A 22415-nucleotide genomic window follows, 5' to 3' on the forward strand; every position below is an offset into this window, starting at 1 on the left:
AAACTAGAAAACTAGAAAAGAAAGTAAAATAACTAGAAAATGGATAAGTAAAAACATAATTGGCATGTTTTGTCTAAAATAATTACTATGCTTTGCTAGAAATGTATGTTTCAAGGCTGCTCTGACCCTCATCTAACTTTGAGATAAACTGTGGCCTTTGTGGTTTTGGCTTCTAAAAACTCTGTGTGCTTCGGTTTGAGCAACAGGAGACTTTTCAGAGTCACAAGCACACACTCCTGGTCTGGCCCTCAGTAAAAAGGACTCAGAGCTTGAATTGGCTTAATCAGAGTAGTTGATAGTAACTGTCTCATGTCGGTTACTTCACCTTTACTGTGCCTCAGCCCAAATTTATATGTGAAGGTTCTGACTCTAGAATGTCAGAATGTATCTGCATTTGGAGCTGGTAATGGAGTAATTAAGTTACAATGAAGTCTTTGGGGATGGATCTTAATGCAATGTGGCTGATAAGGAATCCAATGGGAGACATTCTATACACACAGAGAAAGGCTAAGAGAAGACAGAGTTAATCCGTAAGCCAAAGAAACAGACCCAGGAAGAAACAACCCTTGCTAACTTAGTCGTTTTTCTATTGCTGTGATAAAACACCCTGACCAAGCAGACTTACAGAAGAAATAGATTACACGGCTTCATGGTTACTGAGGGATGAGAGCCGACCACAGCAGGGAAGCAGCAGGCATGGCGGCAGGAGCGGAAGGCCCAGGGCTCGAGTAGAGAACAGGAGTACAAAACTGAGAAAGCAGACTCAACATGGTATGAGACTTTAAACTCTCAAAGCCCATCTCTAGCGACAGTCTTCCTCCAGCAAGGCCACACTTCTTAAACCTCCCAAACAGCGCCATTAATTGGGGACCGAATATTCAAACAGAATATTCAAGACATTGGGGAGCATCTCATTCAAACCACCAAACCTGACAAAACCCTTATATTGGATTTACAACGTCCGTGAACTGTGAGTTATGTGTCTGGTGCAGGGTATCCAGTCTTTTCTCACTGTGATATGATGTTATCTTCCACAAGATTTATACCAGAGGGCTGCATACTGACTGGGCTGTAAAACAAAAGCCACAAAAAAAGCCCCAAACAAACAAACAAACAAAACAACAACAACAAAGCCACCACCACCAATAACAAAAGTGACTCATAATATTTTAACTGTTGTGGTTTTCCCCTTGGCCTCCATTCATAGCTGCCTTTGGCTGAATGAGGTCCACAAACTGGACAGGCCTAAAATCCATTCATACCATCATACTTCACCATGACACCCCTCACAAACCAACTTACACATCAAGGACATGTTGCTTGACACCAATAAATCAAATCCTTCCTGGTTTCACAGGGTGTTACTTGTACTTCGACTTATAGTGAGAAAACTCAGACACAGATATGCAGTATGTGGATCTGAAGGAGGTAGAGGCGGAATCATGAGGGGTTTGCTGCAGAGGTGAATTGCAAAACAGGGTAGCAGTCCACACTTCATTCTGATCTCACGTACACACAGAGAGTTTAGTGATTTTCTTTCCATATGAATGTCAACTACATGTTTAGACACAGAAGCTTGAATTATATGTAGCATCCAGCTGTTGATGAAACAGAAAGCATCTTGTCTCCAAGAGACTATAAATGATCACTTTTGTATAGTAACAGAGCTCTTGTTCAGGTTTTGTAATATATAGCTGTTGGCCTCAGTTTTATAGCAAATTTAAACAAATAGAAGGAAATGACTGCTACAGAGGAAAAGGTCCTTTGCTAGTCCATAGGAGACCCTGGGAGAAGCTCCTAAAGCACCCCTCCTCGGGTGGATGCAACCACACAGAGTACCCTGCCTGTCGAGCTGAGCTTGCAGCCCTGCCCACACACCACACACTTGAGGTCACAGACAGCTCAGCTGTGATCACCCCGTACAGACCTTGCTCAACTACTTGCTGCAGCCCCTCCTGCTCAGCCACCCCCATACCACAGTCATCTGGCTGGGAACAGGACATTCCACTATGTCACAGAAGCTTCAAGGTTGTTTTCCAGCTCACCCATAAGAACACACCCTTAAAAAAACAACAAAGGCTCTTTCCCTCAAAGGCTGACTCAAATCCATGAATGATCACTTCACTCAACGGAGTAATCCGTGGTGCTCTGGTCTGTTTCTCAATCTTAAAAACATATCAAACCGAGGGAAAGTCCCATGTCCTCTACCTTCTCTCCCATCCCTACCCCACCCCCAGAGACAGGGTTTCTCTGTGTAGCTCAGGCTGCTCTGGAACTCACTCTGTAGACCAGGCTGGCCTCAAATTCTGAGATCCACTTGCCTCTGCTTCCCAAGTGCTGAGATTAAAGATGTGTGCCACCACTACCCAGCAAGGAAGTATTCTTTTCTTTTTTAAAAAATGTTCTTTTCTACAGTTTCTTTCTTTCTTTCTTTCTTTCTTTCTTTCTTTCTTTCTTTCTTTCTTCCTTCCTTCCTTCCTTCCTTCCTTCCTTCCTTCCTTCCTTTCTTCCTTTCTTCCTTCCCTCCCTCCCTCCCTCCCTCCCTCCCTCCTTCCCTCCCTCTCTCTCTCTTTCTTTCTTTCTTCTTTCAGATTTATCTATTTTTTTAATGTATGTGAGTACACTGTCTATCTTCAGACACACCAGAAAAGGGCATTACAGATGGTTGTGAGCCACCATGTGGTTGCTGGGAATTGAACTCAGGATCTTTGGAAGAGCAGTGAGCGCTCCTAACCACTGAACCATCTCTCCAGCCCCCTGGAAGTATTCTTTTATCTTTTAAACATTATAGGCTTGAAATATTTTCTCACTGCTTTCAAGGTAATTAAAAGAAAGAAAATAAAAAGCACATTTTTTAAAGTACATTTGTCAAATATGTATTTAACACTCTCTTATGGTTCATTCAAAGCACAAGATGGGAGTTTAAAGACCGTTCACCGAAATGGAGTATAATTATAAAAGTTAGAGCTACAAGAAATGATAAAAGTGTTTGCTGTGAAAGTCTCTCCTGGGTATGGCCATATAAACAAGACCAGAACAATGGTAAAATCAACAGACATGCTAACATGGAAAGGGGAAAGTTTGACGTCTTGCAGTCCCCAGACAAAGACCTATGAGCAACTAAGGATTCTGGGAGAGGAAGAAGTGGTCAGCCCTGCAACTGTATACACAAACAACAACAAAAATGGACTCAGCATGTGTGTGTGTGTGTTCCCCTCTTACTATTGGGTACTTGTGAGGAAAGTGGAGCTAGCCTTCTGAGAATGGGAACCACACAAACAGAGTGGCTGAATGACTGAGCCTGGACAGGACTTGGGGAAATCTATCCAGAGCTGGCTTACTGTGGAAAGCTTATATAGATCAACTCAAGTTACTGTCTCAACCGTAAGAGATGACTAACAGCTATCTGGGGGTGCTTTATTGTCATGACACTCACTGATACACCTCTCTTTGGAGTGTTCTGTGACCCCTAGTGTACTCTTCTTTAATCCCAAATTAAGAAGCTGACAGGAAAAGTCATAATTTTTTGGAAACTTAATTCTCATATATTTAAAAATTTTGTTATAATTTGAAATGAAAATATAAGCAATACTCCAAATAACTCCCCTAATGATCATGATACTATTAATCATGGTTTAAGGTATATATTTAGACTACACATTACATTTGTGATATTCTATTCATATTTTATCTAAAATTTCATATAAAAATACACACATTTAGTTTTTCAAAAAGGACACATGTCTTTTTTTTTTTGGTTTTTCGAGACAGGGTTTCTTTGTGTAGCCCTGGCTGTCCTGGAACTCACACTGTAGATCAGGCTGGCCTCAAACTCAGAAATCCGCCTGCCTCTGCCTCCCAAGTGCTGGGATTAAAGGCGTGCGCCACCACTGCCCAGCAAGGATACATATCTTTTTGAAGACTGTAGTTAGTCACAGCAAGGAGACAGTAAGGCTTAAAGAGCTGCTTCATGGGGCCCATGCTGCATGGGTGCCAGGGAGCTGCTTCACAATGCCGCATGCTCTACTGGATCTGGGGAGCTGCTTCAGGTCCCAGCCCTGCACGAGAGCCAGGAGCTGTGAGCTGGGGACAGTACACAGATACCTGGTAGCTTTCACTGTGGCCAGGGTTCAGTCTGATAAGTGGTCAGGAGAACTTGAAGAGCCAGTTTTGATGGAAGTAGATAGTTTTGAGTGTAGCTCAAGTCTATTTATTGTTCAGCTGACTCCAAATAAGGTGCAGCCTGCAGGCTCAGTGCAACTTTCCCACTGGCTTGGATCTACCTCATGCACAGTGTCAGCAGCGACCGTGGCAGAGTTGCTTCGTGCCATCAAACTAAAAGAACCCAAATTAGTGGGGGTTCAACTTAGTCTCTAAAAACTGTCAGGACTCATCTTTCCAAATGGTAAGACAACAGGATAATTCTTCTCGGAGCCTGGAGTCTACTTAGAATTCCACATCTACTTATCAAATTATGAGTGGCCAAGGGTTCAGCCCTGGCTGTTATGTAAGGTCATGTTCTGATTCCACCTCTGGCCCCGTTGGCCCTCGCTGGAGATTGCTCAGGCTCCAGCATCCCAGCAGGAAGACAGGGTGACTGTAAAGAAAGGGATGCAATTCCTCAGCGGCTGCTGCTTTCTGAGCCTGCTGACATCACCTTTCCTTGCAAGCTACCTTCTCCCACTTAGAGCAGACTCAGTGGGACAGCCCACAAAGAGCTTTCACACATGCAAGAGTAAATACTCTGTCTTTGTTACCTGCTTTCACCAGTTCCTGAGATTCATAGGACCTTAGTTAGCTCAAATAACTAATGCAGATCCAGTAACCATGTGTGTCAACCACGCATTTGCCAGGGTGCTATTAACAGCTTTTGTTCTATTTCATCTGTGGCCATAAGTGACCTTAACACCTATTATGGGTCATTATATTATTGAAGTTTAAACATTTTTAATGGAAAAGGGGTCATGTGTGCTATGGCACATAGCTGCAGGTCAGAGGACAATCTTGTGGAGTCAGCTCTTACCTTTCACCTTTGAGGGTCTCAGGGATTGAACTCAGTCACCAGACTTTCCTAGCGACTACTATACTGACTGAGCCATCCTGCTAGCCCTATGTGAGGTTTTTAAATAACTTTTCTTTCTTTTTTTTATAATTTCTTTCTTAATATTCACATATATATGTATGTGTGTACATACATACATACACACACACACACACACACACACACACACATTTTTTCCCCCTTTCTCTTCTCCCTCTTGCTCCGGCCCCACTTGCTCCAGGCCCCTGCCTGCTCCAGCCCAAAGGTTTTTTTGTTTATTTATTATATGTAAGTACACTGTAGCTGTCTTCAGACACCCATTTGAGGGCATCAGATCTCATTACAGGTGGTTGTGAGCCACCATGTGGTTGCTGGGATCTGCACTCATGACCTCCGAAAGAGCAGTCAGTGCTCTTAACTACTGAGCCATCTCACTAGTCCCCTTTTCTTAATATTCTAAAATATCTTTTTTCCTGTTTAACTCTTTGTAAGAATATAAAACCTCAGAATTATTTGTTATAAAAGATAAGCATTTCCCATAATCTAAATAAACTAACCATTTATTAAAATACATGTCACGACTATAAAATAGCCCTCGATAAAAAAAAAAAATTAAAACATCTCCTTCCAGATACCGTTGATCCTAGCAAGTCATGAACACTCAGCAAACACCTTTAGAAGCATTGACCAACTCTGGAACTCTAACATGGAGAACATTTCTCTGGTGAAACAGAGGGTTCTATGAGGTTTCCTCTGGACAGAGACATCCCACAGGGTCATCGAGAAAGTCACAGGGTTCATTCCACCATCAACAGTGAAGCTAAATAAAATGATGCGGCAGACCTGGAAAAGGAAAGAAAATTCTAGAAAGGAAGAGAATGTTCTCATGTGGTTTTATGTTCAAGAATCTCAAGGTGGTTAGCTACTCCGGTTCCACACATTTCAGAGACTAAGAAGGAATCACAAGTTGTATAAGCTAGTCTGAGGCCTGATAACCTCATGACATAGTGTTTATAAAGCCTTTGGTTTAGCTTTCATTTATATTCTTTTATTATTTATGTGTTACACATCTATGTGCATGTTTGTATATGAATGCATATGTTCATGTGTGGAAGCCAATGGCCAACACTGGATAGCTTCTTTGATCTCTTCCTATCTTACTTTTTTTTGAGACAGGGTTTCTCACCAAACCTGGAGTCATTCAGGTAGACTGACTGGCCAGCATCTGCCTGTCCAGTGTAGGGATTAGAGACCCATGCTGACACACCTGGGTTTCCATGCAGGTGCTTGGGACCTGCAGTCATGCCTTCATGCTTGCACAGTAAAACTTTACCAAGTATCACGACAGAGGGATTGTCTAAAATGGTCCTGGGGGACTTGCTTGAAAAAAAAAAATCTGTCTTCCAGGAGAGGAGAGAGGTCGTAGGCTTGTTCAGAAAGACTAAGCTAATGGAATTCTGGATGGCTCACAATCTGAGAATAGATTAAGACAATCTGGAGTTGCATGCCTGGAAAGAAAATCAAGCCAGCAAGAATAGAACGGCAAGGAATAGAAGTTAACTGACTATCCAGAGTGGGACAGATCGTGAGTTCTAGAACGTAATCATGGTTTTTCTTTTTCATTTTCTTCTTCTTTTGTTTGATTATAACACATGGTTCTGCTTCTGAATATTGGTCTAGCTTAAATTATGATAGAGTTGTACTGGGAATTGGGGTGCATGGCTGGCTAGAAAGGGGTGCAAGTGATCTAAAGCATTGTCAATGTCTAAAACTGAAAATCAGAAAAGTGACAGAAGTATGCTATTTAGAGACTGAAGGCCCACGTCTCAAGAGGCTGGACATGCTCACCTTTAGTGGAAATGTGAAAGAAGACTGAGGTTTTTGGTTTTTCTTTTTTTTTTCTTTTTTTCTTTTTTCTTTTTTCTTTTTCGAGACAGGGTTTCTCTGTGTAGCCCTGGCTGTCCTAAAACTCAGTCTGTAGACCAGGCTAGCCTCGAACTCTTGAACTCAGAAATCGGCCTGCCTCTGCCTCCCAAGTGCTGGGATTAAAGGCATGCGCCACCACCGCCCGACTTGGTTTTTCTTTTTCATTTTCTTTTCTTCTTCTTCTTCTTTTTTGGATTATATGTTTCATGGAATTAATTGGCTTTCCTCGAATATATAAGTTTGATAAAAAATTAAAAGGTAGAAAAGAAAGGAAGAGAGAGAGAGAGAGAGAACTGTGTATAAAAGGACAGACTTATAATCTTATCCGTTACAAAATACAAAACGGTGTGGCTATGGTAAGAGAATCACAAATTCAATGCCTGCCTGGACTAAAGACCAAACTCAAGCCCAGATTGGCAAGTTAGTGAGACCCCACCCCAAAAGAGAATGTAGAAAGGCTTTAAGGATCTAGTTCAATGGTAGAGTAGTTTTCTAGTGTGTGCAGAAACTCTTCACATATCAAGTTTTTGATTGAAATAAACTCAAACTTCCCACAAGGCTTTAAATTTAAAACTCTGAAAAGGAAAACATTCCTGCACCAGTCGTGGTGTACACACACGTGATCCGCACTGGGCAGGTTGAGGCAGGACTCCAGTGAATTTGAGTTCTACCTCCACAGTGAAACCCTGACATGGGAAAGGGGGAAAAAGAGAGAAAGAGCTTAAAATAATTGTCAAGGATCTGGGCGATGGCTCAGTCAGTCAGCAGAGTGCTTACCGTACAAGCAGGAGGACTTGAGTTCAATTCCCAAAACCCTCATTGAACACCAGTCTGGTGGCACAAGGCCAGCCTGGCACCCCAGCCCAGGTGGGGAGGAGACAGGGAGCCCTGGGGGCTGGCTGGCCAGACCACCTAGCCTAATCCAGAACAAGTGAGAGACCCCATGGAATGACCCCACAGAAAGTCACTGATCTCTGGCTTCCATGCACATGGGCACACACATGTGAATCACACACACACACACACACTAAAATAAATAATTCTCAACTAGTCAACAGTTAATTTTTTTATAAAATGAAAACATGTTAGTAAGGAACAGAGGAAGCCCTGGCTGACATGACTCTATCATAAGACAGCAATGAAGAGAATAACATTGTGTAGTATAAAAATACAGACAAATGGATAGGAGTCAAACACTGAGAATCATTACATACAATTACATACAGGTCAATGGTATGTGAACACACACCTGTCAGAAAAATATTAAGAGGACATTAAATGAGCCAGGCTGTCATCATTGGCTGGCATAAACTGAATTCTCTGTAATCTTTACCATAAACTCTCTAATACTGTAGAGAAATTATAGATTTAGAGATGCAAAATCAATAAGAGAAACTCTGGTAGAAGATTCGTGAATCTTTACCTGTCCTTTAGGATAATGATAAGGATCTGAAGAAATCCCATCAGAAAAGAAAAGCAGCCATAATGACATAAAACTGGAGATCTCCACACAACAGAAAACGAGTCACAAGATGCCAGTTAGCAACTTGGCCGAAAATGAGGGAAATAATAAGAATACAAGGTGTGGATGATACACATGGTGTTTATGCTGAGAATGACAGAGGTGGGATAGGCAGACAGACAGACAGACAGACAGGTAGTCATCAGTGAGCCAGACACAAAAATGCTCACAGCACTCAAAGTTCAGTTAAGAGTAATTAATAACTTAAGAAATTGCCCAATTTAATATCAAAAAGGACATCGACTAAACAAGACATCCCTAGTGTCATCTGCTAACCTTTAATTTGATTAATTAAATTTAAATTTAATTTAATTTGATTCCTTAAGGAACAAATCTTATCACCTAAAATTATTTTGGAAACAAAAAATTTATTGCATTTATGTATGAAACTGTCCCACAATAGAAATTATGGTACAGAATAAATAAAAGATGTGATGGCTCTTTCTGGCTTCTGCACACTCATATTTTTGTGTGTGGATGAACACATATGAAATAAATGAAGTGAGTAAATAAAAAAAGAGATTAAATTTGAAATTTAAGTGCCAACATAAAGGTAGGCAAACAAAATGCTGGACATGTTAGTTAGCTCAATTCAGTCACACACATTACACACGTATATCAAACGCCACAGGGTACCACACAAATATGCAAATATGATTTATCAATCAAAATAATACCAATAGTGTGTGTTGGTTTGAGAAATATCCCCCATAGTCTCGGGCATTTGAACACCCAGTCCCTAGCTGGTGGCACTGTTCGGGAGGCTTAGGTGGTATAACCTTGCTGGAGGAACCATGTCATTGGGGGCAGGCTTTGAGAGTAAAAAGCCCCACCTTCTACTAATTTACTCTCTCGTGTTGTGTGATCAAGATTTAAGGTGTGAACTCTCAGCTTCCCGTTCCAGCTACCACACTCTGTTTGTCGCCAAGCCTCCCTATCATCATGGGCTATAACTCTCAGGAATTCTAAGCCAAAATGTATTCTCTCTTCCTTAAGTTGCCTTTGAGCTTGCTGTTTTATTACAGCCACAGAAATGTAACTAACACGAAACGACTGGCAATTTAAATATTAAATCCTAATAGTTAAAAGAAAATCAAGAATTTATCAATTTTCTGTGCTCGGATAAGCTTGTGATCTATGAGGAAAAATAAGCCAGCAGGAGAATAAGAAAAGATGAAGAACTGGCCAGAAACAAAGAAAAAGGAAGGAGCCAGCCAGGGCTGCTGGGCTGGGCGGAGGCTATTAATTGCAACACGGGAATTGCAACTTCTCTCCCCGGCTTGGGAGCCAAGTTCACAGAGGAGAGGTCAGAATAGGGACAGCTCTCAGCAACTGTGCTTCCACCTCTGGGGCCATTTAGGACAAAACCTCAAGGGTAACTCTCTTAGGCCAAGCTCAGCAACCTCTTAGTTGATAATAGTGACTCTAAAAAGTATTTTAAAAGCTATTTCTATTAGATTTATTTAAAGATTTATTTATTTCTATTTTATGTGCAAAATGTTTGCCTGCATGTGTGTATGTATGTATACAGCATTGATGCTTGCTGCCTAAGGAATGCAGAAGAGCGTGTCAGGTTCCCTGGAACTGGAATTACAAATGATCGCACTGTGAGTGGTCCTGTGGGTGTTGGAAACCAAATCTGGGCAGGAGCAGCCAGTGCTTTTAAATCTGGCGCTGTCTCTCCAAGCCCCATATTTGTTTATTCTTTGGATGTGTGAGTGTGTGTATGCATATTGTGAATATTAGTTTTCATCACCATGTGAGAGCCCTGGGTTGGAAACTCAGGTCATTAGGCCTGGTGACAAATGCCCTTACTCACTGAGTCATCTTGCTAGCTTTATATGCTTAAAATTAAATTTAAAAAAGTCTACAAATTCATGAATTTCAGAGCTTTAAATGCTTGGGGGCTTGTTTGTTTTTGATTTTTACCACTGTATGTTACACATTGAGATATTATGATTAACTTTTAGTAACAGCAGTTTGCATGAAACATGCAGAAACTTCCTTCTCTGTCCCTTCCTATCCCTTTCACTCTTCAAATGAAGAAGTCACTGTCTTTTTTCTTCAGCAGCATCACCCTCCCAACATGCCTGTGCTTGTGCATATATGTGTGCACACACACGTGCGCACACACATACACATGCATACACATACACATGCATACACATACATAAGTGCATATGCATACACACAATATATCCATAAACACATATGCATGCACACACACATACACACACACTCACACATACATACACTCACATACATACACATGCATACACATACATAAATGCATATGCATACACACATATACATCCATAAACACATATGCATGCACACACACATATATACACACAGAGAGATAGTCATACATACATAAACATACATGTATGCACATACATATACACACATATATGCACACAGTCATACAAACACACAGTCATATGCATATATACACATACATAAACGCACATGCATGCAGACACATATACATACATACATATACACACATACACACATACATATACACACACATAGATACACAGCCACAAACACACACTCAGACATACACACACACATAAATGCAAATGCATGCACATACACACAAGTACAAATATGTATACATTTGTTTGCCTACATACCCATTTGAAGGGTCTCAATTTTAATCTATATACAGCAAAAGATCCTCATTTGTTGAAAAGGGGACCCTTGTAACAAAAGCCACCCTTCCAGATTTGATTTGGGTGTGAGTTGATTTTCTTGAAAATGTGACATTTTCTCTGACCTCTGACTGGGTCTGTGAACTGACACTCCCCGCACTTCCTCTTTCCCAATACTTACCACGTTCCCCTGGTGACTGGCTTACAACACGGTCTCTTGCTGTTCTGTCTGCCAGTAACCTCCATGGGTCTGGGGCTATGCCTAAGTCTATGTCTGCTGTGTTTGTAATGTGCTCTGACGTATCTAACATGGAAATCTTGATAAATATTTTTCAAAAGATGTGCCCACTAGAATGGCTCTTTTCAGTCACTTTTGTGAGTCACACATTACACAGGTAAAAGAGACAGTCCTTGCCCTCACGGTGGTAGTAAATGAGAAGCGTGCCATGGCCAGGGGAGAGTGTGAAACTCTGAGAAAGGGAACTCTTCTTAGAGAACACAGGGTCTGAGGTAACTCCAAGCGGCTTACAAGAGGTATCTTGTTAGGGGAAACTGAAGCAGAGATAACTTGAGCAGAGGCCTGAAGCATGTGTAGAGGGCACAGGAATGACACCGGTCAGACTCCTCAGGAATGAACAAAACAGCAAAATGCCTCATTTACCAGGTTTCTCTGCAGATGTCTAATGTTTCCTGCAAAGAGCTCATTCAAAATCAATATCCTCTCAAGTGCTTTCTCCTTCCAAGAAAAATTATTGCCCATTTCTGTGAGCCAAACAGTGTGTTTCCTGCACCTATGAATGTTTAATCTTCCTTCCCAAGCTATCTCTTGCATGCTTTTATACAGTCATTAAGGATTAAAGACAGCACCTCAACATTTTCTCTGCATAAGCCTTCCTGGCGTGTCTTCCTATCCTAGAAAAGTTACTGGTTCCTAGAAGCTGACCTTCCTTCAAGCACAGCTGTTCAAGGAATTTGACATCTCTCCATCTGAGATGAGAAGAAACCAAAACCAAAGCAGAACCTCCCGTCATCTCTTCTTCTGTCCCTTCCTCTCTCCCTTCCTCTTTTTCTCTCTTCCTCCTACCCTTCTTCTCTCCCTCTCTCCTTCCCTTTTCTATCTTCTCTGTCCTCCTCCTTATGCCCTCGCATTTTATTTTGAAATATACTATGTAATTCTGATGTTTATATCCTACAGGCTATACACAGAGATTCACCGGACTGTTTGAGGCTTTTCAAACAGTGATAGCAGCAATAATACTACTTGTTATCACTGCACTGTCCGGCTGTTCTTCCATCTGAAAGGACCCTGTAGGTAATAAAAAGCCTTGAAATAGCCACATGAAGACATTGTTTCACACAGTTTATGATGTAGTAAATGAAGAGGGGACGAGGCGGGCAGTGTAGCGATGTTATGGACGTGATCTCATGAACAGTCCTACTTCATTCAAAATCAGATCGTGGACCAGTAACCCAGAGGTCTGAGTAGAAAGTGAGGAGTAAAGAAAGCTAGAAGGAGACGCAGGCTTGCTGCAATTCAGATGCTGAACCTGAAGCCAGGCCATGTCTTGTTCCTCCACTATTCCAAAAAGCTGGAATTCACATTACTAACCACTAAGTTCTACAAAGAATATCACTGCATCTTTGAACAGAGAGAGGAGTAGAACAGTCCAGGACACAAAAAGAAATATTTGTATCCGAGCTCTCTTAGTATCCAGTGAAAAGGAAAATACCCTCAGTTAAAGCTAAAGACATCTCATCGTCTCAACTAGAGAGTTCCAATCCCCAAAACAACCCACACTGAAAATTACCAGTTAGTAAGCCTTACAAAGGTTTTGAATGATATACAGCAGTGTCCAAGACCTATAGGCTCAGAGAGTGAACCACAAATGTTTACTCTGATAGCTGGCCTTGTTATCAGCAAAAATCACAGAATGGCTAGAATGGGGAGAAGGTTTTGGGGTAACCTGCCAATGCCAACTGTAGCAGTTGCTCATTGTCATGGTACTCCCAGCAGAAATAGGAAGCAAGACCAACCCACAGGAAGTAGTAACCAAAACCTTTCACTTTCTATTAAGAGGAGTACTTAATGAATCACAGGCAGTTATAGGAATTCGAACCAAGCGACAGTGTGGGTTGTATTGCCTGAGAAGGCTCCGTGCTGACTTCATGCAACACGCAACTATCAAGTTACTGATAAGTCTGATGTGTGGAAACATTTAATCCACACAGGAAGAAAACATGGGAAGGTAATATGTTTTATAGATCTAAACAGTTTAGAGCTTTATACTTGGTGAACTTGGTTAAGTTTGAGGACAATATTACAATGTCTACTTCTTTGAAAGGTCCAACAATAAGATGGTCAAGACCATGTTGAAAAAAAAAACCAGAATATCAACCCAAGTCAGATCAGATCAAATTACCAAACACTGAAATTGGTGTAGAGTTGGTGCTAGACTTGGTAAGGGGTGGGGGTGGGAGGCATAGTATTTTTTCTGAGAACACCTTTTTTTTTTTTTTTTTTTTGGACCAATGAAATCTACTCAAATGCCTGCAGTACAAAGCAAGATCTCAACAGAAAAATAACTGAATCATTAGTCCAGCTTGTTAGTATTCTGTCTAAACTCCACCTCCACCATTACCTGGCAATAGCCAGGTATGTTCCTCCCCACAGTTACCTGGCAACAGCCAGGTAGGCCTGCCCACTATAAAAGGGGCTGCTTGGCCCCTCCTCTCTCTCTTGCTCCATTGATCCCTGTGCCTAGAGGTTCTCTGCCCCCTCTCCCTTCCCCCCTTCCCTTCTCCCTCTCTCCACGTGGTCATGGCCAGCCTCCACTTTTCTCTTCTCTCTGCCATTCCTCCCGTTACTCTCCTCACCTTTGCCCTCTGCCCTAAATAAACCCCCCTCATGGAACTGTTTGGTCTAGTGTTATCTGTCTAAGCGCCAAAATCTAACAATGATGCCGAAACCCGGGAACGAAGACTTTGGGGACCTCGACACCCATGCAGCTGCCGGCTCCAGCTGCTGTGACTGTGCAGGACGGACGCCGCCACTGCTACACCACACTGACTTCATCTGCTGCTACCCGCCATCACCAAGCGAGTGAATTAACATCCTGCTGCTGCAGACAAGCCCCATCCACCTGCTTCAAGTCTCACCAAACTTCCACCACTTGAGCTGTGCCGCCTCGGCGGTGCTCTGCCACGTGGGCTGGGTAGCAAGACAGGCATGCAGATCCCCCGGTTCCACATTTCCTGATATCAGACTGTACAAACTCACACACTGACACTGGCATATTAATCGGTAAGGAGTTTCCATTTGGCATGAGGGACTCTGAATGCCTGGTTAGCGCCTGGCCAGCTTCTTGGACTAAGGTGTTGGCTTTTCATGGCCCCAGTTCATATGACTGGCCTCTAGCTGACCTGCAACTTAGGACATTGGCCCGCTGGGTGATTTCTCTCTCTCGGAAATAGCTCCCCCCCCCCCCCCCCCAGTTCTCGCAGCTGTCGGAAATCCTGGTACCAGGTGGGCTATTTTCTGGCAGACTGGCTCTACGAGGCCCCTAGATATTCTCCTGATGACCTGATTATCTAGCCTGAGCCTGATTTTCATTACCAGTTTTTCTTTCGGGACGCTGAATGATAACTTGGTAACAGCCACAGTCACCCAATGGGCACATTGTCTTCGTCCGTACCCATGGACACCCCACTGGGTTGTCTACTGAAAAAACCTCAAATCTTTAAGATTAATGCCTGAGTTGAAGCCTTACAAATTGACACACCTTTACAATAAGGTCTGGATCCAATACCCTCTGGATAATGGACTAAAATAGCCACTTAATGGCACCCTAGACCCAATTATTTTAAGGAGTCTTAACACATACTGCCAGCAGTCTGGTAACTGGAAAGAAATTCCCTATTTTCATGCATACCCCTTTCCATGTGTTCTGCCTGTTCCCCACCCCAGGTTCTCTTAGCCATGAAACCTGCTCACTTATTCTGGTCCGAGCTACCTGCCAAAGTGTCTTAAGACAGGATACGAAAGGCTCTGTCTTGATAGATTTTTACTACTGCTATTGAATTCTATTCAGTTACAACCAATTCTTATGGCTCTCAATCTTGTCAGAAGTCTGCTAATGGTATTATTAAGTTTATGGCTGACAGAATTCCCAAAGCCTCTAACAGTTAACCCAAGATGGTTTCAGAAGACTTGGACACTGGGTTCCTAGAACATACAGCCTAGATTGTATGTAAACACACGCAGTGGACTAAACGGGACGCCCTGAGTCAAATGACTTGGCTGAACCAAGGTAAGTCATTTCTCATGTCACTCTTATCAATTCCACAGAAAAAGCCCTGCGTTTTCTATGCTTAGAAGCCAAACTGACTTCACCCAAGAGACCATAGAGACCATGGGAACTGTTGGCTAGTGGACTCTGTCACTTTTTAAAGTAATATATAACTGGTAGATTATTGTTTACTCTTTCTCAGACTTCTGACTACACTGACAGCTAAGCTTCCACAGATATTATCTGTTACCTCATTACCTAAACTCAGTTGCCATCAATTAAATGCTCCATAGTTCCTCCTCTCACTATCCCACTGTCCTAAATTATCTGAGTTCCTATAAACTTGCCCAACTCTAAGAAAACATTCCACTGTACGATCCAACAAAGGCTCATCTTAAAGACTGCTCATGTTGCATGCTGTTATCTCTTTTGTAAACCTATAAACTACAGGAAACCCACTCAGATCTACCTCTCATGGACCAAATAGATACCATCCAGATAAGTACATCTGCCTAAAGTTCCCACTTACTACCTATTACAAAGGGTGGGATCTCTCTGGGTTTCAAATGTACATCTTAGAAAATTTTTCTTTTTCCCAAGTGTACTTAATCTTATTCCCTACATCTTGTCAAGTCCAGGCACATCCAGAACCGCTCCAGAGAAGCAACCTCCAGATGCTCCATCTCCTGTAACACACATAGCTACTTCTACTGGACCTGTTCCCTCTGACCTATCCTCAGATGGCTCCATAGACCCTGGACAGCAGAAAACAGCCAGCTCTTCTAAGACCGGACAAACATCCCCCATACCCATTCCCCTAAAGATACGTCGCCCCCAATGCCAGCAGGAAGTAGCCAGATACCACGACGACTCTATTCCTGCTTCGCTGTCACCTCTAATTTTCCTTTTTAACTAAACCAAAATGTGGGAATGGTAGTATTCTGTCTAAACTCCACCTCCACCATTATCTGGCAATAGCCAGGTATGCTCCTCCCCACAGTTACCTGGCAACAGCCAGGTAGGCCTGCCTACTATAAAAGGGGCTGCTTGGCCCCTCCTCTCTCTCTTGCTCCATTGATCCCCGTGCCTAGAGGTTCTCTGGCCCCCCTTCCCTCCCCCCCCCTTCCCCTTCTCTCCATGTGGTCATGGCCAGCCTCCACTTCTCTCTTCTCTCTGGCATTCCTCCCATTTCTCTCCTCACCTTTGCCCTTAGCCCTAAATACCCCCCCATGGAACTGTTTGGTCTGGTGTTATCTGTCTAAGTGCCAAAATCTAACACAGATTGTCAAGAGAAAAGGGATTCAGCAGAGTCTGCTTCACTGCTTAAGATTCTGGAAGTTAGAGGCAGGAGAGTAGCTGCCAAAATGAGAGTCAAACCAAAATGAAATAGGCATCAGAAGGCAGATTGCAAGCGAGGAATGTAAGATATGGAGTTTTTATGTCCCTGACTTCATTTGCTAGTGATTCTTTTGGTATTTACCCACAACCTGTTGATTAGTTCCTGGGCCCTTGGCCAGTCTTTCTAGTGACCAAACACATTGAAGAAATAGGTAAAGCTGAAATTCAGCACTTAAGAAACAGCTCTGTGGGTCAAGAGCTCTGAGCACCTTTAGATGCCCTGAGTCTCCACAAAAATATTTAGTCCATTATCATCATGGTGGGCAACATGGCAGCAGGCAGGCAGCCATGGTGCTGAAGCAGTAGCTGAGAGCTTACATTTGGTCTACAACCACTAGAGAGAGACACACAGAGAGAGACATAGACATAGAGAGACAGACAGAGAGGGCAGAGAAAGAACACTAATTAGGAATGGCATGAGGCTTTTGAAACCTCAAACCCAACTCCAGTGACACTCCTCCTCTAATAATAAACTTCTGATCCATCCCAAACAGTTCCATCAACTGGGGACCAAGTATTGAAATATATAAACCCATCCATGGAAGCCATTCTCATTCAAACCACCACACTTGAGCAATTTATGATAACTTCAGCTGTATTCCAAGATGGATCACATATTTCTTGGAGGAAAAACAGGAGAAAGATGCTACACAGTAAAATAGGGGTCATGAAGTGTTCATATTATGACTGGAACTATTCCTGTTCAGAAAAGAATTGTTGTCATAGAAAATGACTGCGGCTATGTTTAGTACAAAGTCTTAAATGTTGTTCATTCATTTATTTATTCCTTCAGAAAGTGTATCATCATGTAGAAAAGTTCAATAATGCCAACCGTGGAGCCAGGTGCTTGGGATCAATTTCCAATGTTGTCAATCAATAACTCTCTGTAAAATAGTTGGAAAGCTAATCACAGGACTCCAATGAGGAATACTGGACTTAATCCATTTACTGAGCCTAGAATATCCTGTCCACGTAAGCACTCAATACATCAGCCCTGGTTTGTTTCCTGTTGCTATGCTAAAACACTGAACAGAAACAATTTTGCAGAGGAAAAGGTTTATTTGGCTTACATGTTTTAAGTCACAGGTTGAATCAGGTGGTGATGAGGCATGAGACAACTGGGGTTGACTTTGAGATTTCAAAAGTCCATCTCATTCCTAATTATCTATCTATCTATCTATCTATCTATCTATCTATCTATCTATCTATCTATCTCTCTCTCTATCTCTATATCTATTTATATGTCTATCTCTCCCCTTCTCTCTCTCTCTCTCTCTCTCTCTCTCTCTCTCTCTCTCTCTCACACACACACACACACACACACACATACACACACACACGGTTGTAGACAGATGGACAAGAGATTGAGGCAGGAATCTGGAAGCTGGAACTGATGCAGAGACCATAAAGGAATATTCCTTACTAGCTGGTTCTCAATTCCTTGCTCAGGTTGCTTTTAAAATATAACTCAAGACCACCTATCCAAGGGCGGTACTACCCATGGTGGACTGGGTCTTTCATATCAAACATTAATCTATAAACTATTCCATGGGATATGCCCTCTGGTCAACCAGATGAAGGAAATTCTTCAACTTCCCAGACGACTCTAGTTTGTGTCAAGTTCACAAAAACTAACTAGCATAAAATCTTAGTTATTATTTGGTCGAAAATTTTTACCAAGTGCTGACCATATGCCAAGTCACCATCCTTTAGCTTGCACCAACTCTTCCACTGGGGGGGGGGGACGTTCCTACCCCAGTCGCTAACCAGAAATGCAGGCATTATCTTTTCTCTTCCTCCCCTTCCTCATAACCCACTTCCCAGTGAGTGGGCCGCTGAGTTCTGTGTGTTATACTATGTCCGTTCTCTCAGCTCCTTCCTTCATTTCCATGCCCCTTCCCCACCAACTGAAGCCTCATTCTCATCCCAGTAGTACCATAATTTTCCAAGGGTGTGAGCACTTGAGTTTGTTCATGTGTGTGTGTGTGTGTGCACCTCTTCAGGTGTGTGCAGGTACACCTGTGCTAGCATGCCTGTGGGGTTGACATTGGTGCCTAAGTCCTCTCACAGAATCTGGGACTCATTGATCCAGCGAGAATAGAGGGTCAGCAAGTCCCAGGATCCTTCTGCTTCCACTTACCCAGAGCTTACATTACAGGTGACAGCTGCTGGACCTACCTGTTACACGGATGCTGGGGAATCAAATGCAAGTCTGTGTGGCAAGCACTTCATAGTTTGAGAAGCCTCCTTCTCTTCTGATTTGTTTTAAACATGTCTCTCATATAGTTTGTTTTCTCTGAGGCCTCCACAGAATAAAGTCCTGGAGCCTCCATAGTACACGCGCCTATGAGGTCCTCTCCTCCTATCTTTCCTCCCTCATCTTTCTGTCCCACTCCCACCCCAACACCCCAGGAAACAGGCCGGAATTTCCTGACCACAGAATGCTGTTTTTGTCCTTGGTGCTGGTGTTCTTTCTGCTGGGTCACCTACCCTTTCAAGCTCCTAGACAACCCTCATCTATAGTCAGGTACACAGTTTAATAAAAGCTTCTTTGCACTAACCGTGAGTCAAATTTGTGCTAAAAGGTCAGGAATGCAATGATGAATGACACACTCTATCTTTCTTTCCTCTAGAATACGTGGCTCTGAGGCTGTGGAGAAAGAGATGAAACGTAGAGATGAAAGCTGTTGAGTTGAGCATAGTTAGCCACCTCAGATGACTGGGAAATTTGTTCTTCCTTAATCTTTGGGGATCTGGTCCAACAGACTCTGCTGAATGCCTGACACCTATTTATGCTGCTCTCTGTGCACACATATTTAAGATAAAGTTTAAATTCATAAATTATTCACAGTAAGAGATTAACAAGAATTAGTAGTGGAACCATTACAACAATATGGTTATACTTAATTTGGGGTGGATGTACTCCCTCTCTCGGAGTATCTTACTACCAAGTGTGGCAACACACACCTTTAATATGAGTTCTCAGGAGGTAGAAGTAGGCAGAGAGATATTTGGGAATTCTAGGTCAGCCAGGGCTATACAGTGAAACCACGTTTCAAATAAAATAAATCAACATATACTACTATTGCTGGAACTTTCTAGTTCAGAGCTTGGGTAAAAAAAAAAAATCATGGAAGTAAAGCCAGTCCTCAGATGGGGAGCAACTATTGTATCAACCGGTGAGCAGAAAACCCGCTAAATCACTCATAAGTCATTCTGTTGTTTAAAAGACACATCGAAGAACACCCACAACGGCCTAGGGAGATAGCAGACTGGGTTTGCCTTACACAGCAATATGAAATGTGGTTAATTCAAACACTTTAAAAGCCATGCCTCACTAATAGGCTTTTAAATCATGGGCATATGCATATACTAATATGTTTTTAAATCATGTATGTATTGAATTAAAACTAGGCTGCCAACCAAGAGAAGCAGATGATGGGAACCCAAACCTCCCCTTGCATCTCAGCAGTGATCCAGAATATTCTGATCCCCCACACTGGGCACCTCCTGTGGGTGTAAATTTCTCATAGCACTCAGCTCAGGATGTTGGACTTCAAGGAAAATCTGCTCAGCTATGTCCCTGGCTGCCAGGATAGCACTGTGTCCATGATTGTATAGATTGTATACAGGGAACTTGATGAAAAGGCTGGAACAGACCAGAACCTTGCAACTGCTGTCTAGGATTGACCTCAGCTCAGCCAGGATACACAGTTATCCCTGTGTCTGCTTACCTTCTAGATAGGGAAGTCTGTTTCCAAGAGCCATTATCCAGCCACACTGAGACTCAGTATCTTACTGTCTGGCTCCAACAACCATCTACTTTCTTTAAAAGCTTCTATATGTGTTTTAAGCACTAATTTGGTAAAAATAAACTTTCTGGAGTATTTTAAATTTCAGAGCAACTTACAATCACTCTATTAAATGTCCAGTTTCTACCAACCAGTGAAAACAACAGCCAAATGATTATTGAATAATAAAATTAAATTTCTCTTCAGCTTCTGTGGGAAAGCACATGACTCTAAGGGTTATCTCAGATCAGCCTAGTGACCCTAGCTGGCATGTTGTCCCATCAGGCGCTCTAGGAAACTGAAAACTTGAATAGTTACTTCCTAGGCTGCCTGCCCCAGTTTGACAGCACCAGACTCATCTCAGGTCTGTTCTAAGTACAGGAATCCAACCTCACTTTTCAAAAGCGTATTAACAAAGCCTTGCAATTATAGTAGACTTGTGACTCATTTGTGGATACCCGTGTAGAAACAACAGCTCCTCCCTCTGCTGAGAAATGGCTCTAATAAGTGTGAGAGAGCCACAGGAAGTTAAAAGCAGGTCTCAGCTGGTGTTCGCGGAGCCAAAAAAGCCAACAGAATTCCGTGGCGTGGTTCTTTAAACAAAGCCACCAGATCGCTCTCCTAAAACAAACTCCCCCAAATCTTCTGTGGGAGCCGTTTCAACGCGGTATCAATTGTTCTTGTATTTCCTGGCTCCTGAGTCATACTGTCAAGTTCAAGTGGAGAAGTGCTCATTCTGATGTGTTTGAGAAAGTGGTGACCAAATTGGAAAAAGGTCTCCATTAAATGAAATAATAATACTTCAAAACAAAAGTTGCCTCAGGTAGTCTACATTAGTCATTTTTGAAGCACTTCTGATGAAGCACTATATTCTCAAACATTTTTAAAAAAGCTTTCGGCTCTAGGTGAGAAACCCAAAGCCGGGCGCGTCCTGAAGGTACCTAGAGGCGCAGAGGGAGCCCCACCCCAAACCCACCTGCTGCGCACAGCATCCCTGCCCTGGGCCAGCGCGGTCCCCCACTTCAGCCAACCCAGCACCCGGGTCCCCGATGCCTAAAGAGTTAGAGAGCCAAGCAGACTCCTGTGACAAAACGAACCGTGATCTTGCGGTGCGCTGATGCAGTGTCCAGACGCTGGGAGGACACCGAGTGCTCGTGTCCTGGGGGCTCTGCCCCTTCTGCTACTTGACCGCCAGGTCTGCGCTTCTCAGCCGGGGTCCGAGCTCTGCGCCACCCCGGCCTCATCTGGCGCTGCTGGCTCCGCCCCCGCCGCGCTGAGGCTGCACAGCTGGGGACCAGGGCCCCGCCCCGGGGACGCCCTCGGCTGGGCGCGCAGCTTCCCGTCCGGACTGGAGTCGCCACGCTGCGGGTTGCTGGGACCCTAGGCACGAGCCTCCTTCCACTCCTGTGTGCCCCGAGATGCTGCGGGCGACGGTGTGGACCACCCGGGAACTTCCTCTATCTTCTTCCATGCTCTGGGATGGAGAGATGGGCGGGGAGGGATCCGTCGGACTTTCCGCGGGAAAACCCCTCGGTGCGAGTGACATTTGCAGTCCAGAGCGTTTCCGAGGCTAGGACGCTGAGCGTGGGTGTGGCTGAACCGGAGGTTGTGAATCTCGTAGGCACTGAGCCCCGCCTTTCACTAGCCCTTTCCCGCCTTCTGTCAGTGGGGCATCCACAGGAGTATTGCTAGGACCTCGTCCTCGGTGCCTGGCCGCCCTAGGCTAGTCAGCTAGCTATCAAAGAGAGAGAGAGAGAGAGAGAGAGAGAGAGAGAGAGAGAGAGAGAGAGAGAG

General features: G+C 43.3%; 1 protein-coding gene across 2 annotated transcripts in view; it reads right to left on the minus strand.

Annotated features, from left to right (window-relative positions):
- Stx11 (syntaxin 11) overlaps window positions 1-21867 on the minus strand; it is a 30785-nt gene extending 8918 nt beyond the window's left edge. The window contains exon 1 of one of the 2 annotated variants that reach the window (XM_028779224.1): window positions 21719-21867. The gene's annotated coding sequence lies outside the window, so the exon portion shown is untranslated. The remainder of the gene's footprint in view (window positions 1-21718) is intronic. The other variant, XM_028779223.1, reaches the window with a different exon arrangement.
- Window positions 21868-22415: the final 548 nt, after the last annotated feature.

Source organism: Grammomys surdaster, unplaced genomic scaffold, assembly GCF_004785775.1.
Source record: "Grammomys surdaster isolate TR1022 unplaced genomic scaffold, NIH_TR_1.0 348, whole genome shotgun sequence".
Taxonomy (NCBI): domain Eukaryota; kingdom Metazoa; phylum Chordata; class Mammalia; order Rodentia; family Muridae; genus Grammomys; species Grammomys surdaster.